The sequence below is a fragment of the Amphiprion ocellaris genome, chromosome 12 (genome assembly GCF_022539595.1).
Source record: "Amphiprion ocellaris isolate individual 3 ecotype Okinawa chromosome 12, ASM2253959v1, whole genome shotgun sequence".
NCBI lineage: Eukaryota > Metazoa > Chordata > Actinopteri > Pomacentridae > Amphiprion > Amphiprion ocellaris.
This window is the reverse complement of record NC_072777.1, coordinates 18,864,247-18,883,313: the sequence shown is the minus strand read 5'-3', so window position 1 is coordinate 18,883,313 and position 19,067 is coordinate 18,864,247. Positions and strand designations below refer to the sequence as shown.

Here is a 19,067-nt window from a genome sequence, read left to right as displayed (position 1 = left end):
TGAGAAACAACAGGAGTTGATTATTGCACCAAGTGAGGTTGTGTATATTGAGAAGAGGAGGGGACCGAGCCCTGACACTTGAGGAACACCTATGGATGGGCTGTGCACTTTGGACCCTTCTCTCCTCCAGGATACTATGAAGTATCTCCCTAGGTTGGAGGTAGGACATGAACCAGTGGAGGGCTGATCCTGAGATGCCAAGCTCAGTGAGTATGGAAAGGAGGATTTGGTGGATAACCTTGTCAAAATCATCTGACAGATCTAACAGTAATAGAACTGAAGACTGTCCAGCAGCTCTAGCAAAACACAGTGATTCTGTTACCGATAGGAGTGCAGTCTCGGTGGACTGACCCTGTTTAAAGCCAGATTGATTCAGGTCATACAGGTTGTTTTTACAGAGGAAAACAGAGACTTGGTTGAAGACAGTTCACTCAAGTATGTTAGACCAGAAGGGCAGGAGCGAAACTGGTCTGTAGTTTTCAACCTGGGCTGGTTCGAGTATAGGTTTTTTGAGTGTTGGCATGACTCGAGCTTGCTTCATTGTAGCGGGGAACACACCCATATCAAGTGAGGAGTTGGTGATGTGTGTTACTGTAGGGTTAAGCGATGGAGAAATGGTTCGTAAGAGGTCGGATGGTATTGGGTCCGGTCGACAGGTAGTGAGACGAGAGTCCAGCAATAGTTTAGAGACTTACTCCTCGGTCAGGGGAGAACGAGAAGAGTGTGGCCCTATTAGGTGGGGGGTGTACAGTGAGTTGGTCAGACTCAAAGAACTGGTTACTGATTGCAGAGACTTTGTGAAGAATAAGGTGAGCATGTCTGCAGTGAGCAGAGTGGAGGGTGGGGGGGGTGGAGTGGGTGGAGGAGTGGGTTAAAATATTTTTTGAGCATCTGATGTGCCACAGATCTTGTTCTGATAGAACCTGGTCTTAGCAGTTTTTAAACTGGAGGAGAAAAATGTGAGTAGATTTTGATCATCACTGAGGACGGTGGGCTCTCTGGATTTACACCATTTTCTCTCTGCTGCTCTGAGCCTTACCCTTTGTTTTCTGGTGACTTCAGTGAGCCATGGACAAGGGCGGAGATATGAGCAGGTTTTGATGTTACAGGGCAGATGGTTCAGGGAGGAACCTAGTGAGAAACAGAGAGTGTCTATGGCCTCGCCAACCAGGAGTGAGAAGAATATGTTATGAGGAGGCATGGAGGTCAAGACCTCATCAGAAAGCTGGGTCTGTGTGAGGGACCAAAGATTGTGGCGGAAGGAGACCACTTGCGGCAGAACAGGAAAGTCTTCCGGTTAAGGAGACAGGGAACTGAATAAAATAGTGGTCTATCAGATGAAGTGGGGTGATTTGTTGTGGAGCATTTTTGGCAGAAAACCAAGCCACATACAAAGTGTCCTGCTTTGTATGTGGGAGGGGTAGAGTTCTGCTTGAGGTGAAATGATATCATAACTGACATAAAGTTAGTTCTTTGGGCTTTGCCTGTGTGAATCTTCATGTCTCCTGTGAGAACAAGTGGTGTGTCATAGTCCTGAATGACAGAGAGTAACATGTCCAGTTAAATTACAAAGTTACCCAGGTGACACCATGGAGGGCAATACATGACAACAACAAATAGCTTAACCAGTGCAGTGACACTGATTACATGGTATTCAAATGTGGAGTTGTTGTTTGACAGAGAGAACTTAGTGAACTTGCATTTTTTGGAAGTGAGGACTCCTGTACCGCCTCCCCATCCAGCAGCACGGGGTGTGTGGGAGAAGATGGAGTCAGCAGAGAGAGCAACTGGTGTGGCAGTGTGTTCTGGATGGATCCAGGTTTCAGCCAGGGCTAGTACCTGGCTATCCAAAGAATTAACCAGTGTTTGTATTAATTCTGTTTTGTTTACAGCCGACTGGCAATTTTGTAGGCCAAGGTTGAAGGAGATACCAGTAGTAGTGGCTTTTGTGTAGGAGTGGAAGTTTGCAGGGTTGCGTTTTTTTGCAGCAGATGCCTTTTTTTTCCGAAAGCCTTGGATAAGAGGGATGATATTGTAGCACACTGTAGGAGAGACAGAATACATGTATAAATAGAAGGAAAAGACGATCCTGTCAGTGTTCTTGCTTGGTGGACTTGCACAGGTAGACTCGCAGGTCTTTACCCAATTCAGTAGTCAAATAATGAGGGCTGACGCTACAGTGTAGTATGTGTGTTTAAATACCAGGAAGTGTTATTGATGAACCCGCCCCTTTCAGATTTTCAGCCAGGTAGCAATAGAGTGAACGACCCACCTATTGAAACACAGAGTGAAACCAGGAAGTGCTCTCCGCAAACAAAGTCTGACTACTACCTGACATCAAGTTTTAATCAAAATCAACAACCAAAGTTCCAAAAACACTTACCAACTAACTGCTATCTCCTATGTTCTAGATCTCAGCTTGCTGTGTTGTACAAGCTACTTTTTGGATTAAGGATGCTTGGTGGTTTTATGTGCACGATACTTATCTATTCAGCAAACAGCCAAAACAAGACAGAGTAGAATAACATTATAGTCTTCCTTTGGAGTGTCTTCTGATGTGTGATGACGTTCTGGGGAAGACTGTAGACGTGGTTGAAACATGCCATCTTGAAACATGCCATCTTATAACCGACAACTCAGTTGTCGGTTATAAAATAACACTATTCTAAAGTAAGAAACAACAAAATGAACATAATCAATTTAAGACAAAGTAGATGTTGACTTGTAAATATCTGTATTTGGTAAATGATCAAAGGAAAACAATGCTACATCCATCTCTATATCAGTAGGAAAAGTAAATGAAGCTCCTCTACTGAGTCATTGTGCTATGAAGAAAAGAGCCCTATAATGAAATACATCTTGCAGATCTTTGCTGGTTCCAAGGAGGTCCTGGATTGTGTGCCAGGAGTGGTAAACACACAAATCCATCTTGATGTACTGAAAGCAGAAGCTTTTGGCTGAACCTTTTAACACTCTTCCTGCTTTACAGATCCATGTACGAAATTGCAGATGATGATGATAGTGGTGCATTCCTCACTGTCACTTGTTGGGAATTGGATGTGGTGACAGTTTTGTAGCAATTATATGTCAGGCTTCAACATACGATTATTTTCATTGTTTTGCTGTTTTGTTATCATTTGTCAATTATTTATTTTCTGATTCATTTTTTAGTCTGTAAAATGCTTTAAAAAAATACCGATTCCAAGTTACAAAGATGATATCCTAATGTGGCATGTTATATCTAGCCAAAAGCCATACACTCAAAAGCTCAACTCCAAAGAACAAATCGCATAGTGTGAGAAACAGGGCCAAGCTACTCTCTTGACTTTTTTGTTTTTTGTATCTTTTATTGTTTTAGTATATATATATATTTTTTTATTCCACTGCTTACTCCACAGGCAGACATAGAGTAAGGTAGAAGATTGGACTTGCTTAAGTGGACTTGCAGACAATTAACTTCTAATCTAGAAAAATAAGTCACAATGCACAGGCTTAGAGCATCTGGCTTGCAGGTGGTGGAAGCAAAAGCCAAAACAGGAAAGTAGCCTGTCATGATCTGTAGTGCTCATTGCAACCTCACAGATCACTTTGCTTATCCAAGAAAGGGAGTGTTTTGGTCTGTAAGGTGATTGCCTTGCAGGTCAGAATGAAGTTTCCATTCTTCAGCAGATAAATTTTAGCTTCATGGCTTTGTACAGAAAACTGTGGTTTAGTGGCATCATTCTTTTACTAGGTTCATCCATCACGAGTTTAGCAGAGACTTCTACCTACAATGGCACACAGAGAAATGTGTGAGAATGCTATGTGAACACAATAGGAATGACCTCATCGTTTCCAAAAAGCAATGAATCTGCATGTCCCACAACCCAGTGTATGCATGTTTTTATGTCTCTGTAACTGAGGTTGTATTTACCTTCCAGTTTACAAAAGTTCTTAAAATATTTACCCAGGGCTGAACTAGTTAATGATTATTTGGACAAGCGGGATTTGAAGTGTAGGGCTTCACACACTAGAGCGAGAGAAACCAGCTCCAATGGGCTTTGTTCCAAGTGTCATTTTGTAAATGCAGGCCTGACCTTGGTGACCCTCAGTAGGTTAAAGTGTGAACCTTTGCTCAGATTGTGAGTCTTTGGAAAGGAAAGCATAAATTACATTTTCTTTTAGTTTACAGACTGAGGAATGAGTGTGTTGTGATTCTTGTCTTTTGTTTAATGCTGTAAAGAGTATTTTGGGCTTCAGTGGATGGTACATGTCTTTGATTAATTTACATGAGAATTATGTTTCAGTCAGTTGTTTTGGGTAGACAGCATCAGGAAACTGTGTGAAAATACCCATGAAAATAAGCTTCAGCCCAAGATGAAATCATCAGATGTGTTTTTGTGTCCAGAGCAGAATATTTAATTCACTATAATGTCAAGAAAGAAAAGCAACAAATTCTCGGATTTGAGAGACTCAGGCCATCAAATTCAATTTTTCATAAATGATTGAAACAGTCCGTTGTCTTATCAGTCCAGTCATTTTTAAAGCAAAAGTGCAGAAGGTTCTCTGGTTCCAACATTTCAGATGTGAGGTTTTTCTCCTTTTTGACATACATGATATTAAATTTAATATACATTTAGTACGGTTGGATATTGAGAAGCAGTTCCAATTTAGAACCAGTTCTAATTTATTCTAAGTTAACCTACTTAACCATTGTTGAAATGCTTGTTTAGTAGATGTACAGCACAAATTGTGTGATGTTGCTACACTTGGCTTTACAGGGATGGGAGTGGACTCCACTACATTATCGTAAAACAGCTGAAGCAAACCCCGAAGTATCCCAGCAAACCCCAAAGGAACCACTGTCACGACAGTTATGATTACTTTATATAGCTTTGAGTTTCTGCTGACGTTCAGGATAAGTGATGTTTCACACCACTCTGCCATGAACGATGCAGAAAGACACCATAGTAAACTGTCACTGCGGCAACTTGCTGGTACTCTCACACACCAGGAGACTGTCACTTCACACAACAAACCCACTACTCTACGTCACCACCTTCTATAAAGAGGATGTGCATTCAGGCTGTGGCTGTGTAACCTCTCTTTTCAAACAACATAGTAACTATATTTATTTATATAGACCGAGATGTAAGTGGTGAAGGAAGTAGTCAGATTATTTACCTAAGTAAAAGTACTGATATCACAGTGTACTACTGGAAAATGCTATGGTTGTATGCTGTTTGTGTGTGAGTATATTCAGGAAAATGTTCTGTCCCATTAAAAATAATGGTAATGTTAAACAAATAGTCTGTTACTGTTACCAAATTATAGTATGTTATATCATTAGATCATTATTACTCATGCATTAATGTAAATCCAGGATTTTACTGTTGTAGTAACACTAACCACCTCAAAATATCAAAATCGCTGAAATACAACAGATACCCGATTCCATTAGCCAGACAAAACAAGCATTTTGAAGATGTCATCTTGCTCTCAAAGGTGTTGTGATTGGGCATTTTGTCATTTGTTTCTCTATAATGAACATGTCTAGGGTAATTTCTTTAATTTCCCCCGATTCTTATTTTTTTTCTTCAAACTTTCACCAAACCAGCTTTTTTTTTGTCTTTGAAGTACAGACCTCAGTAACTTTCTGTCATCCTTCAGTAATCCGGGAAATACTCCCGACTGAGGGAGCAAGTGATAGTAACCTTGTCTGCCAGAAAACCTGTCTAGCACAAACAGTACTTTACTCCTGTCACACTTTTCCTCTGCATCTCTCCTTTTCATCATAAGTGAATACCTTGTAACCCAGTCACTAAAATTGAGTGGGCTGCTCTATGGTGTTAGAGTGCTTTAAATGGTCATCGGAGGCAATTTACCACATACACACGGACAAAATTGTTGGTACCCCTCGGTTAATGAAAGAAAAACCCACAGTGGTCACAGAAATAATTTGAATCTGACAAAAGTAATAATAAATAAAAATTCTATGAAAATTAATCAATGAAAATCAGACATTGTTTTTGAACCGTGGTTCAACAATTATTTTAAAAAATAAACTCATGAAACAGGCCTGGACAAAAATGATGGTACCCCTAGAAAAGACTGAAAATAATGTGACCATAGAGACATGTTCAATCAAGGTGTGTCCTCTAATTAGCATCACAGGTGTCTACAAACTTGGAATCAGTCAGTCGGCCTATTTATAGGGTTACAAGTAGTCACTGTGCTGTTTGGTGACATGGTGTGTATCACACTAAACATGGACCAGAGGAAGCCAAGGAGAGAGTTGTCTCAGGAGATTAGAAGGAAAATTATAGAGAAGCATGTTAAAGGTAAAGGCTATAAGACCATCTCCAAGCAGCTTGATGTTCCTGTGACTACAGTTGCACATATTATTCAGAAATTTAAGATCCATGGGACTGTAGCCAACCTCCCTGGATGTGGCCGCAGGAGGAAAATTGATGACAAATGGAAGAGACAGATAATACGAATGTTTACAAAAGAGCCCAGAACAACCTCTAAAGACATTAAAGGTGAACTCCAAGGTCAAGGTACATCAGTGTCAGATTGCACCATCCATCATTGTTTGAGCCAAAGTGGACTTCATGGGAGACAACCAAGGAGGACACCATTGTTGAAAACAAATCATAAAAAAGCCAGACTGGAATTTGCCAAACTGCATGCTGACAAGCCACAAAGCTTCTGGGAGAATGTTCTATGGACAGATGAGACAAAACTGGAACTTTTTGGCAAGGCACATCAGCTCTATGTTCACAGATGCAAAAATGAAGCATATCAAGAAAAGAACACTGTCCCTACTGTGAAACATGGAGGAGGCTCTGTTATGTTGTGGGGCTGCTTTGCTGCATCTGGCACAGGGTGTCTGGAATCTGTGCAGGGTACAATGAAATCTCATGACTATCAAGGTATTCAAGAGAGAAATGTGCTGCCCAGTGTCAGAAAGCTTGGTCTCAGTCACAGGTCATGGGTCTTGCAACAGGATAATGACCCAAAACACACACAGCTAAAAACAGCCAAGAATGGCTAAGAGGAAAACACTGGACTATTCTGAAGTAGCCTTCTATGAGCCCTGATCTAAATCCTATTGAACATCTGTGGAAGGAGCTGAAACATGCCGTCTGGAGAAGGAACCTTCAAACCTGAGACAACTGGAGCAGTCTGCTCATGAGGAGTGGACCAAAATACCTGCTGAGAGGTGCAGAAGTCTCATTGACAGTTACAGAAATGGTTTGATTGCAGTGATTGCCTCAAAAGCTTGTGCAACAAGATATTAAGTTACAGGTACCATCATTTTTGTCCAGGCCTGTTTCATGAGTGTATTTTTTAAAACAGTTCTGTTGAACCACAGTTCAAAAGCAATGTCTAGTTTTCAGTGGTTAATTTTCATAAAATTTTTATTTATTATTACTTTTGTCAGATTCAAATTATTTCTGTGACCATTGTGGGTTTTTCTTTCATTAACCGAGGGGTACCAACAATTTTGTCCACGTGTGTAGTGCTTTGATCCATTCCAGTGACATTCTGGCAACTTGTAGCTAATGTCTCTGCTGGGCTCATCAGCTGTGAGGAGAAACGCTCGATCAGTGGTTTGTTGATGTGAGGCTGATGTTTTTCATTAACTAGCGTATCATAGAGTTGACTACCCTAGTGGTACTTTCTAATGATAGCAAGGCAGTTAGGAAGTACATCATCTTCAGTATGGGCCCACAGGGATGTATTTAATGAAATGACTGCTTGAATCCCCTGAATATCCCTTAAACTTTGGGGAAAATGGCTGCAGTTAAAGAAAAGAAATTAAATTAAAGATTTACTTCAGCCTGTCCTCTTTCTTAATAGTGTCCTTTTTCTGTCTGGGTTGTACATTGCGGCCAGTGAGTTCAACAGGATTTCACAAGATGATAAATGGACTACTGCTATTGCACTGCTGCTCTTTGAATTCAAATTTAAAGTTTGGACTTTTGTGTGGGATTGTATTGATGGTCGTGGGAAATCATGGGAAAGCTACAAATGACTATCAGCTGACTTGAGTAGCTTGATTGTAGTTGGACATCACAGTCTGTACCCAAGATGAGAAATGTATCTAGGGGTTTGTAGCTCAAAGCACCAGTGGTTCTCATTGCTTCCTTACATGAGACTCAGTAAGCTAATGTTGCCAGGCAACGGGTGCAGTTCCACTTTTGGCGAGTATTGCGTAGTATCAAAATTGGTTTCTAAGAAGTAAAGGCAGAATATGTCATGTAATCAACAATGAAATGTAATAATCTATTTTAGGAATTTAAAGCCAAATATGCAGTGCCACATAATGACAAATCTTTCATCTGTAACTGTAACTGTACAGAATCACACCTAAAGGGAGTATATACTCTGCGCAGGCAACCTTGTGTTTTGTTCAGCTAAATGAATTCAAAGATTCAAAATTGTACAAAAGATAATGAACACAGTAAGGCGTTTGCCTGATGTTGTCTGACTTGACTTTGGACAGTATTCTCTATGCACAAATTTCATCTTAAACATTTTGAGTTTTCCAAAGCCTTTCACAAACATCCCCACAAGCTGTGTCAGTACTGCAATGCTCGTCTCACTGTGCACCTATATTTCTGCAAATAGCCAATAGTACACTAGAGGGAGGTGGAGTAGGAGGAGAGGGGTGGTATGAACAAGGCCTGTGGGGGTGGTGCTGGGTTACATAATATCAGATGAACCCAGCTGTGTTATGTTGTTTAGCCCATGGATGAAGAAGTGCCAGCGGAGCTGACTGATGTGTCCACCTGCACACATCAGAGTATAGTCAAAATTAGAATACAGGTCAATGAACTGATTGACATTGAACACATAGATCACGTGTAGTCAGCATAGATCAAAGGCAAATTGAAATGGGCAAAACATGAAACTGCAACCAACATCTCTCTTTTCACACTGTTGCCATGGCAGCACAGTTGTTGTGTTGTCAGAAACCTTGGCGTGTAATGATAATGCAAGGTTCCAACAGCAATAATTAGAAGCCATTTTTCTTTCTTTTTTTTTTTTAAGCAAATAAAGCCTCTTCCTACAGCACCTTCTTATCCCTACAGCTGGTCTTCAGTGGAGTGATGCACTATTATGTAATATGCTTTCATTATGTTCTATAGAACGGGACAGTTGACATTAGTTAGTACCAATGCTCACAGTTTTCTTCCCTCGTGTTGGCAGTGTGTCACTGAATGATTGTGGACAAGAACTTATGTAAAAATCAAGTTAGTGTTAATTTCCCCAGTTGACTGATCTGTTTTTCTTAGTAGATTATGCAAGTAGCATAAAGCATGAAGAAAGACTGAATAATATGCCACAGGTGTCTTGCAGGAAGGGTCCTATCAACCTGCAAGCTCCATTTAAAAATTCTGTATCACAATCTGTCATTAAAAGCTCATCACATTGCCCACTTAGATCACTGCAATTAAAGTAAGAGACATCTATCTTTTAACTTGAATTCTGTATCTTGCATAACCAAATCACATCTAGACGTAAGGACAAACCAATGTTTCCTTGTCTGTACTATTTATTGGAAATGTATTTTGAAGAAAGAGTGGTTGACACCAGTGTTTCCTCTACATTCATTCAGCAGTGGTGGGCCGCCATTCCTAAATCCTAGCCGCCGCTCCTTCAAATTTCTTTTCTTTTTTTTTTTAATTGTCGCAAATACACCAACGCCGCATGTCTGCACTTCCACAGCAGAGTCCTGCACTGTGTCGGGTACTCGTGAGTACTAAGGTAAACTACAGATAACTATCTCGCTCGGTATCTACTCTGATACGTCGGGTTAATACGACGTTAATTAGTTGCGAGAGCGCGTCGCGTCAAGCGCCCAGACACCAGGTCAGAGAGTCAGAGGAGTTTCATCTTGGAAAATAGGGTAGCGACTTATGGGAGAAAAGTTATTAGCTTAAGATAACTCATAATAGATTTTTCAAGTTAAATAGACATTCACAAAATATTGATGGTCAGTTAATGTTCCGTAACATATCTAGCTTAAGTTAATTGGGCCCGGTACCAACTCAGTGTCAATAATGTGAGTAAACTAATTGATAGCATTAAGCTAATATCTACACGCCATGATGTAACTGCTGACTGCATTTTCAGATGAGCTTGTGCAAATGATTTGATTTATTTTATTTTTAATTTTTACATTCAGCCGTTAAAAAGCTATTTTCAACTGGCCAGTCAATAAATAAGTTGTAAAAGTAAAATCTGCAGTGAAATGTCATTTGTTTACACTGCCACGGCTCCCCAGAGAGCCTGCCGCCACTGCTGAAAAAAAATCCTAGAGGAAACACTGGTTGACACCCATACAAAACCACCTCACTCCTCTGTAGACATTAGTCATTAAAGGACTGTAACCTCTGAAATGCAAGCAGCTCTAACCGACTGTTCTTTATGTTGTAGTGCAGTTGGTGTTATGTTGTATCAAAATTTTCCAAAGTTAAAAAATAGGAAGTTCATGTCTTGATGATTAGTAGACATGATCGTCCTCTGTGAAAAATTTATGTATGTATCTCTGGCGTGTCTGTCATATTGATGATATTGTAACTGGAGAAATTAAAAGTGCTTGTAGGTTATCACATTTCTGTCATGCCAGTGTCAGTGCAAGATATTGGAATTTGAGAATAAACACACTAACACCTTTACCTTGAATGCACTACATATAAGAGAAAAAAAGTGAAGATCACCCAGACATTCCTGAGGCACTGCCTGAAAACACTCAACCATAACTCCTTTTCTGTAATTTTCCCTTCACTGAGGCTCATCCAACTTCTACCACTTTTGGCCCTTGTGACAAAGTTAGATGGGAGCATGTTGGAGATCAGCAGGCACTTTCTGGGTTTGTTGCGCAAATAGATAGCACGTTCCCTCTGGCACTGTGTGACTGCACCCAAAGCCTTCCTTGCATTTCTGTCTCACCTCTCAAATGTGTATGATAAATAGAAAGCTGAACAGAAAAGGAAAATGGAGATGCACACTAGGGCTCCCACAAACGACGAATCGACGAATCACCTGAGCACAATACGTCATCAAAAGCGGAAGTGAGCGCGCAATGCAACAGAAATCACCGTCTGAGTGGAACGCGGAACACGCATGGACTTCCGCACTGTATCGTGCATATAGTATATACACATGATACAGCGCGGATGTCCGTGTGTGTTCCGCGCTCTGCTCGGATGGTGATTTCTGTTGCATTGCGCGCTCACTTCTGCTTTTGATGACGTATCGTGCTCAGGCGATTCTTCGATTCGTTGTTTGTGGCAGCCCTAATGCACACCAAAGGTTTACAAAAAACCCCATCAGGGGAAGGTGAGAAATTGACAGCACCAAGACATGGTACATATATGGCAGGATGGTAGAGACTGGGAGGGATAGGAAGAATCATATGAGAAAATTGTGAATTTACGTAGGGAAATGTGAAAAAGGAAAGGAAAATATATTTGATCTCTAGAAGGGATAAAAGTAGAGACAAAATACTAGTAGAGCAGTGCCTGCACTTAAATGTTTTGTTTTGCCATGAAAAGCCCCAGATGCCTGTAGTCAAGCAACGGCCTGACCCTTTCTTTGGTTTTGAGCTGTGGGGCTGAGGGCAATGCACAGAAAGCTTAGTGGTCGGCCTATTATTCTAAGGCCTTTTCTCTGTTGTACTGCTTTGGGAGGTGCCAAACCTCACATCTGTCAAAGTGTCACAGGACTTGCTGTCTGCAGCCTTATCCTCCTCTCTTACTTTCGCTTATAACTATTACCAAAGAACCCCTGGACACCGTTTCTCACGGCCATTAAACATGCACTTGTCAATCTGGCTCATCGCCTTGTGACCGATGGCCTCACAGGCACTTTCTTCTCAGCTGGCTAAGCCTCACTGATATAAGCCTGCCATTGTGTCTTGTTGAAAGGAACAAATTGTGCATAAATACATAGATGGGGATCACTACTGTGTGGCTATCAGACAGAATTGTTGTGATACGTGATAAAAATCCACCTGTTAGTAAGTACGTGACATCACTGTACTTTAGTTATCTGTTAAAAGTTGTCTTTTTATATTGTTCATATGTAAGGCGAAAAACATGTTTTTTTTTGCATATGCTAGATGATGATTATTTAAGATGTTGATTTTGTTTCACACTAAAATTCACTTTTAGATACCTTTTGGAATTAGACATTGCGTTTATGCAATATATGCCGATCAGGCATAACATTATGACCACTGACAGGTGAAGTGAATAACACTGATTATCTCTTCATCATGGCATCTGTGTGGAAATGTTAGGCAGCAAGTGAACATTTTGTCCTAGAAGTTGATGTGAAGCAGGAAAAATGAGCAAGCATAAGGATTTGAGCCAGTTTGACAAGGGCCAAATTGTGATGGCTAGAGGACTGGGTCAGAGCATCTCCAAAACTGCAGCTCTTGTGGGGTGTTCCTGGTCTGCAGTGGTCAGTATCTATCAAAAGTGGTCCAAGGAAGGCACAGTGGTGAACCGGCGACAGGATCATAAGCGGCCAAGGCTCATTGATGTGTGTGGGGAGTGAAGGCTGGCCTGTGTGGTCCGATTCAACAGAACAGTGACTGTTGCTCAAATTGCTGAAAAAAATTATGCAGGTTTTGATAGAAATGTGTCAGAATACACAGTGCACTGCAGTCAGGCCTGACCAGTTAGAGTGCCCATGCTGACCCCTGTGCACCGCCGAAAGCACCAACAATGGACACGTGAGCATCAGAACTGGACCACAGAGCAGTGAAAGAAGGTGGCCTGGCCTGATGAATCACATTTTCTTTTACATCACGTGGATGGGCAGATGCATGTGCGTCGCTTACCTGGGGAACACATGGCACCAGGATGCACTATGGGAAGAATGCCAGCCAGTGGAGGCAGTGTGATGCTTTGGGCAATGTTCTGCTGGGAAACCTTGGATCCTGCTATCCATATGGATCTTACTTTGACACGTACCACCTACCCAAAGCATTGTTGCAGACCATGTACACCCTTTCAAGCAAACGGTATTCCCTGACGGCTGTGGTCTCTTTCAGCAGGACAGTGCCGTGCCACAAAGCAAAAATGGTTTGAGGAGCACATCAACGAGTTTGAGGTGTTGACTTGGCCTCCAAATTCCCCAGATCTCAATCCAGTCGAGCATCTGTGGGACATGCTGGGCAAACAAGTCCAATCCATGGAGGCCCCACCTCGCAACTTCCAGGACTTAAAGGATCTGCTGCTAACATCTTGGTGCCAGATACCACGGCACACCTTCAGGAGTCTAGTGGAGTCCATGCCTCAATGGGTCAGGGCTGTTTTGGCAGCAAAAGAGGGACCAACACAGTATTAAGCTGATGGTCATAATGTTATTCCTGATCGGTGTATAGATGGATTTAAAAAATAATGTGAAGTTTTATAGGGCCCCCAGTAAAGAAGTATGAAGTGTACTACTATTGACAGAATTAGATTCATAATTAGCAATAAATTCATTTTTTCTGTTAAAAATGAATGAAGGAAAATTGGCTTGAATTTATTTAGTTGACTGCTGCTTTTGGAATGTTTAGTTATTCACTACCAAGAATTTAAGTGTAGCACTATTTATTTATGCTTTCATTTACAGTTGACTACTCTCCCGTTTTAGACTGATCAGTTAATTTAAGCTATCCTCCAACACCCAAAGACCTTGTCAGACAATGTTTTTGATTTTGCCTGTATTGATGCTACCTGTCTTTTTGTTTGGTGCTTTCAGATTGCCCAGAGTATCAGCACCACAAAGAGAAGAGAGAGAGAGAGAGAACAAGACTCGGTGCTAATTGCTGTAAGTACTGGGGTTGAGTCTTCCGATGTCAGGTTTAAAAGTGTTAGTGTACACTGTCTTTTCTCTCTCTTTTTTATTTTATTTACCTTAATGTTAGAGCTGCATTTTTCTAAGCTTTGTTTAGGAGATTTTATGTGTCTGATTGGTAAACTTCCATATAGCAGACTAACACTAACCATATGGGCAAGAGCCTTTATGGTGACTTGGCTTCCATGGCTACCCTGCTGTTGTTTATGCTGGAAACACAAGTATATACAAGAAAAGATCGAAGGAAATAACACAGAAAACAGCATGATTTTACTGTCTGGCTTTTGTGGGCTGGAGTTTTATGAGCTTTGAGGTTGGGGATGTGGTAGCGGTTTATAGCTTTCATTATCAGTGTTTTACCACACTGTTGGATCCCAATAGGCACCACACAGACCTACACACACTTACACTTAACTGTAGAAGCTTGTAATTTACCACATTGTGGTTAAGCAGAGGCACTGAACAGTTAGTTTTTTAAAGTACAGCTTTTACCATAAGAATTTAACATTAAGACTTCCATGCTCTGCATCAGTCACAGCTGGCTTTTTGAGACACAGAAAGCACTCGGACACAACGATCTGAAGATGGGGGTAAGTAGAGAGAAGGAAAATGGTTTTACAGTTGCACTTGTGAACTCATGTTGGGACTTTGGAACATTTGCTTTTTTGTTTCACTTTGTCTTTTTATATTTTTATCTGTGTAGAACTCAGTTTGGCCTTAAACCTATCTTTGTACTCTGATTTAGCCTGTTTTTTTTAATAACACTTTTCTTGCCTTACCCTCTCCACTTTGCTTTGCTCACCATCTCTCCTGCTTATAGACTTCAGCCCTGGTGTGATTTACAATAGTAACAGCAGATCTGCTACTTTGGTCATGCTTTTCTTTCTCGCCACATTTTCTCAATTCTCCACTGTGCAGATAATTCCCAGATACTTTCAAACAGACACAGTTGCTTCTTTTTCTTTTCTTTTCCTCCTTTGTGTTTTTCACAGTGACATTTAGCCAAAAAACAATCACATTGCTGCCATAACACTTCACTGTTGTCTCCTCAATACTCTTGTGATTAATTTTAATTTTCTCTTAAGTTTCTCGTCCTTCATTTTCTTACCTGTCATCGGTTATAAGCACACACTTTTGAGGACCATAATGATTATAAATCAGAAGCATTTGTGACCTTTGGGTGAACTCCTGGCAAGTGAGGAGCTTCATGAAAACTTGTCCCATCAAACCTCGCTGGAAGTCAGTGCAAGCAAACATGCACACCAGGTTTGCTGAGTAGCAATAGCTAATCCAGCCTCCACTCTGAGGAAGGTTAAACTGACAAATGGATTTGATACAGAGACTCTGCCAGCCGGTCTCCCAGTTTTCCAAATGGTTGGAGAGTGTGGGAGAGGAAAACCGAGGCTTATGTCCCGACTGAGGAATGTGAAAAGCAGGCAGCTGAGACTTGATAGAGAGCTGTGGCCAAAACAGTAAAGATAGGGTTAGAGTGAGCAGAAAGTGAGGATAGGTGGCAAAGGAACAAAGCAGCTTATGCAGGCTTGTAGTGACTTTGAAATGTCTTTGGAAAATCGGCAGAGAATTTGTTACACTGAGTTTCTGCAAGTACACTTAAACTGTGTGTTTCTTCCTTCTATCTACCAAGGCCTACCCCACACTTATTTGTCTAACTCAGTAATGTGGGGCATTCACTTAGTGTGGTGTATGAGGTTGCTATTTTTTTATGAGCTATTAAAAAGGTGTCGCTTGTACATCAATGTGTTGCAGATTTTCTTTTCACAATGTTAGTATTTGTAAATCATTGCCAGCTGAAAATTATAGCCAAGGCAAAGGTAGAGAAGGTTACATGAGAACTACTTAACAGGTGTTAATTACTCTTCCAGGTTCAATGCTTCTTCTCAAGTAGACAAGAAGTGAGAGCCTAATAGCACACGTGGCAACACTTGAATTTGTGTCTTAATAGGTGTAAGTTATGGGTTACAGTACAATTTTTTTGCAAGATATTTTGGTCCAGCCTGATTTATATCACATTAATTCTTTTGTGAAAGAATACAAAAGGCAGCAGTCAGAATCATAAATTTCCTCTTGTCTTTATTGTAGCAGGCGCAGAATTTCATCAGGCTTAATGATTAGACCAGACCAACAAAAAGTATCTTATTGTGAGAATTGTTATTTTCAATCTTTCATGTCATCTGAGTCCTTCAAAATCTTTTGAAGAAGCTGCTATAGTAAAATTATGATGCTGAACTCCTGGCAAGTGAGGAGCCTCATGAAAGCTCAATCTTTCCACCATCTTTGTAAAAAATGCAGAATTTAAAGATGGTTATGCTAAAGTCTCTTAATGTCTGGTTAAATAGACCATCAAAAATAGTGAATGTTTGATAAAAACATGTCTTGAAATATTCACATGGCTCAAATATTTTCAGTTGTGTATCAAAAAATTCCATGAAAAGACCTATATTGATTTTTTAAAATTGATATAGAAAAGCCTAATGTAGCTTTCCGGTCAGTGCCATAGGTCTACATATTTGTCCAAAGCTATTTAAACAGATGAGCCCCAACACTGCAAGGTTTTCATTCCTCTCTAAGAGGACCTATTACCATTAGTAGCTGACAGGGAAGAGAACTCCTTAAATCCTCTTCTGCGTTCTGGTGCATCTTGCCAGACATCTGGACATTGTCTATTTTATGACCTGCAACTTGAGCTAAGGCTTTGTCTGAATCCAGTATCCCACAGCATGATTTGTATTGTGAAGCTGTCTCCTAAAAGAATCTCACCTAAGTACACATTTTTCTCAATCACTGGCTCTTTTTGTTATATTGGGTTTTGTTTTATGGCCAAGCCTAATGACTGTAACATGCCTTTTATCTACAATAAGAATGCCTTATAAAAGGGAAATCAGTAGTTGGTCTTGCGAGGTTTACGTTTTTGGAATGTTTTGAACATTCAAACAATATCTGCCATTGAAATTTACAGAAAAGAAAGATCTCCTCTCCTTAACACATGGGTTCACAGTATCTGAAAAGGTAGCCTTGACCTAAGACTGATTTACCATTCAAGACTAGATCCTTAGCACCTCTGACTTGTTTTGCCTTTGTCTTTATCTTCCTTTCACTTTTTCTCTGTTCTCTAAAAAGGAAATCTTCCTCCTAGTTCTGTCATCTGTATACCCAGTCTTTGAAACACTTTTAATTTCACATATCTAACTTGCCCTCTCAGCATTCAGCAGCTTTTAGAACATGTTATGTTCTGTGTCACTATGATGCAGCCAAAACATTGGCATTCAGTTGGTCAGTTACAGCTCCCTGTAATTTCCCATGTTAACCTTAACAGATTGTTCTCATCTTAACTGATTACGAACTGATTTCTTATGAACTCTGAAAAACAGATGTCAAAACTAGATTCTTCAGTTTTTAATCTAACTCTCCTGTGTCATGTGAAGTCACAGACATATGCACCACTTTCTAACTGTGTTTAAACTAGACTCACAATCATTAACTAACAATACTAACAGAGCATGACTAATGGCACGTTCCTGAGTGTAGCCTGGCCCACACAATTTAAGTTGAGCCATTGTTGTACTCACTGATGCGTTGGAACAAAAGGCTGTTTACATAGTTACTGTATGTCTCTTTCACGACTGCATACTCCTTTCCCTCGCATATTTTTCAGGTATCTCTTAAAAATATGGAATATGGAACTGTGTAAACTGCCAATCATGTTCTGAACATTTGTCAGATTCAGCCAGAAAACAACAGCAGACAATATTTAGTGATGGGAAACCGTTTCTCTTTCTGTGACTTCCTAAGCTTGTCACTTGTCACACTGCATTGATTGGGTGCAGACAGTTGTCCTGAAAGGTGAACTTTGTAGCAAGGCTGAATACAGACTATAGTAGCCCACCTTAATATTCACAGATATATGATGTCTGTCTAGCAAGCAAAGATAAGTAGACAATGTGTGACACAATATGATCAATGACGGGCAAGTTTGATAAATAGTTGACTCATGCATGGGCTATGCTTGTACTTTTATCAGCCAAACAGCAGTAGATAGTTGTAGAAAGAGTGAGTGTGTACTAAGCAACTGTGTACATGTGTTCCAGTTTACATAGAGTAGAAAGTTTCCCTAAGATTGACATTAGGGGACCATTATTAAGCCTCATTAGGCTTAACGCTTGCCAGCAGAAAAAGTTGATGTAGAGGTCCAAGGTCCAGGTCAATAGTCTGTACTAATGGCCTGGCCTATGGTGAGCTGACAGTGAAGATGAGACTACCTTTGGCTCCAAAGATTCAAATGGGTTTGGGGACTAAATGTAACTAAATTTGGGGTTTAGGATTAGAATATAACAATGACTTTGTAGTTTATTTAAATGGAAAATAAAGAATAGAAGAGATGCAGTTTTCTCAGTCCTAAGCACTGCTTGTTTAGGAGTAAATTAAATTAAATTATTGACAAAAATTTTAAAACCGCCCACACCTAAGACCATCCATATTTACATCTGAAGAAATACTACACTACAAACTATAACATCAACCTTCAAGGAAAAGGGTAAAAAGACTGTGTAACACAGTAAATGCAAGTAATATAATAGTGGCTCAGAAAAGTGCTTATCCTTCAATGAGTGAAGTGATCACAGGGTAAGATGTGTTGCTACTTGTGGTTTGGCTAGATGACTGTAAATTATCAAATGTGTGTTTACATTGATTGCCACCTCTGTAAACAATTGTGCATGCATGTGGTACCGACAGTGGAGTGGAGGCTGGCTGAAAGACTCCTGGTGGTAGAGTGGGTTGCCCATTAATCATAAGGTTGGCGGTTCAATCCCTATCTCCTCTGCACTGCAAAATCTCCTTGGGAAAGACTGAAACTGAAATTGCTCAAAATGGGAGGCAAGCACCTTGCATGGCAACTCTGCTGCCTTTGTTGTGTGAGAATGGGTAAATGAGAGACATTGTAAAGTGCTCTAGCCACTTAGGGTTTGGAGAGTACTATATAACTGCTGATCATTTACCATTGACCATTTTTGTAAAATGAAAGTTTATGCAGAAAGTTTTCCTCAGAATTAAAATCCTATATGTGAATGTATCTAATTTGTGAGACAGTCAAGGCAATATGCATCATAGTATACTGAGTTTCAAATCCTCCATCAGGGAGATGCAAGACTACAGAGCTTTGCTGCTGTCTTGCTCCTATTATCATGTGGACGGGTCATTTTTTT

The 19,067-nt window shown here is 40.4% G+C and overlaps 1 protein-coding gene across 6 annotated transcripts in view; it reads left to right on the top strand.

The window, feature by feature from the left end:
- sipa1l1 (signal-induced proliferation-associated 1 like 1) overlaps nt 1-19,067 on the top strand; it is a 96,028-nt gene that overhangs the window by 14,704 nt on the left and 62,257 nt on the right. For 5 of the 6 annotated variants that reach the window (XM_035948823.2, XM_035948821.2, XM_035948822.2 and 2 more), the window contains one exon: nt 13,750-13,818. The exons of the other annotated variant lie outside the window; for it this stretch is intronic. The gene's annotated coding sequence lies outside the window, so the exon portion shown is untranslated. The remainder of the gene's footprint in view (nt 1-13,749; nt 13,819-19,067) is intronic. 6 annotated transcript variants of the gene reach the window in all.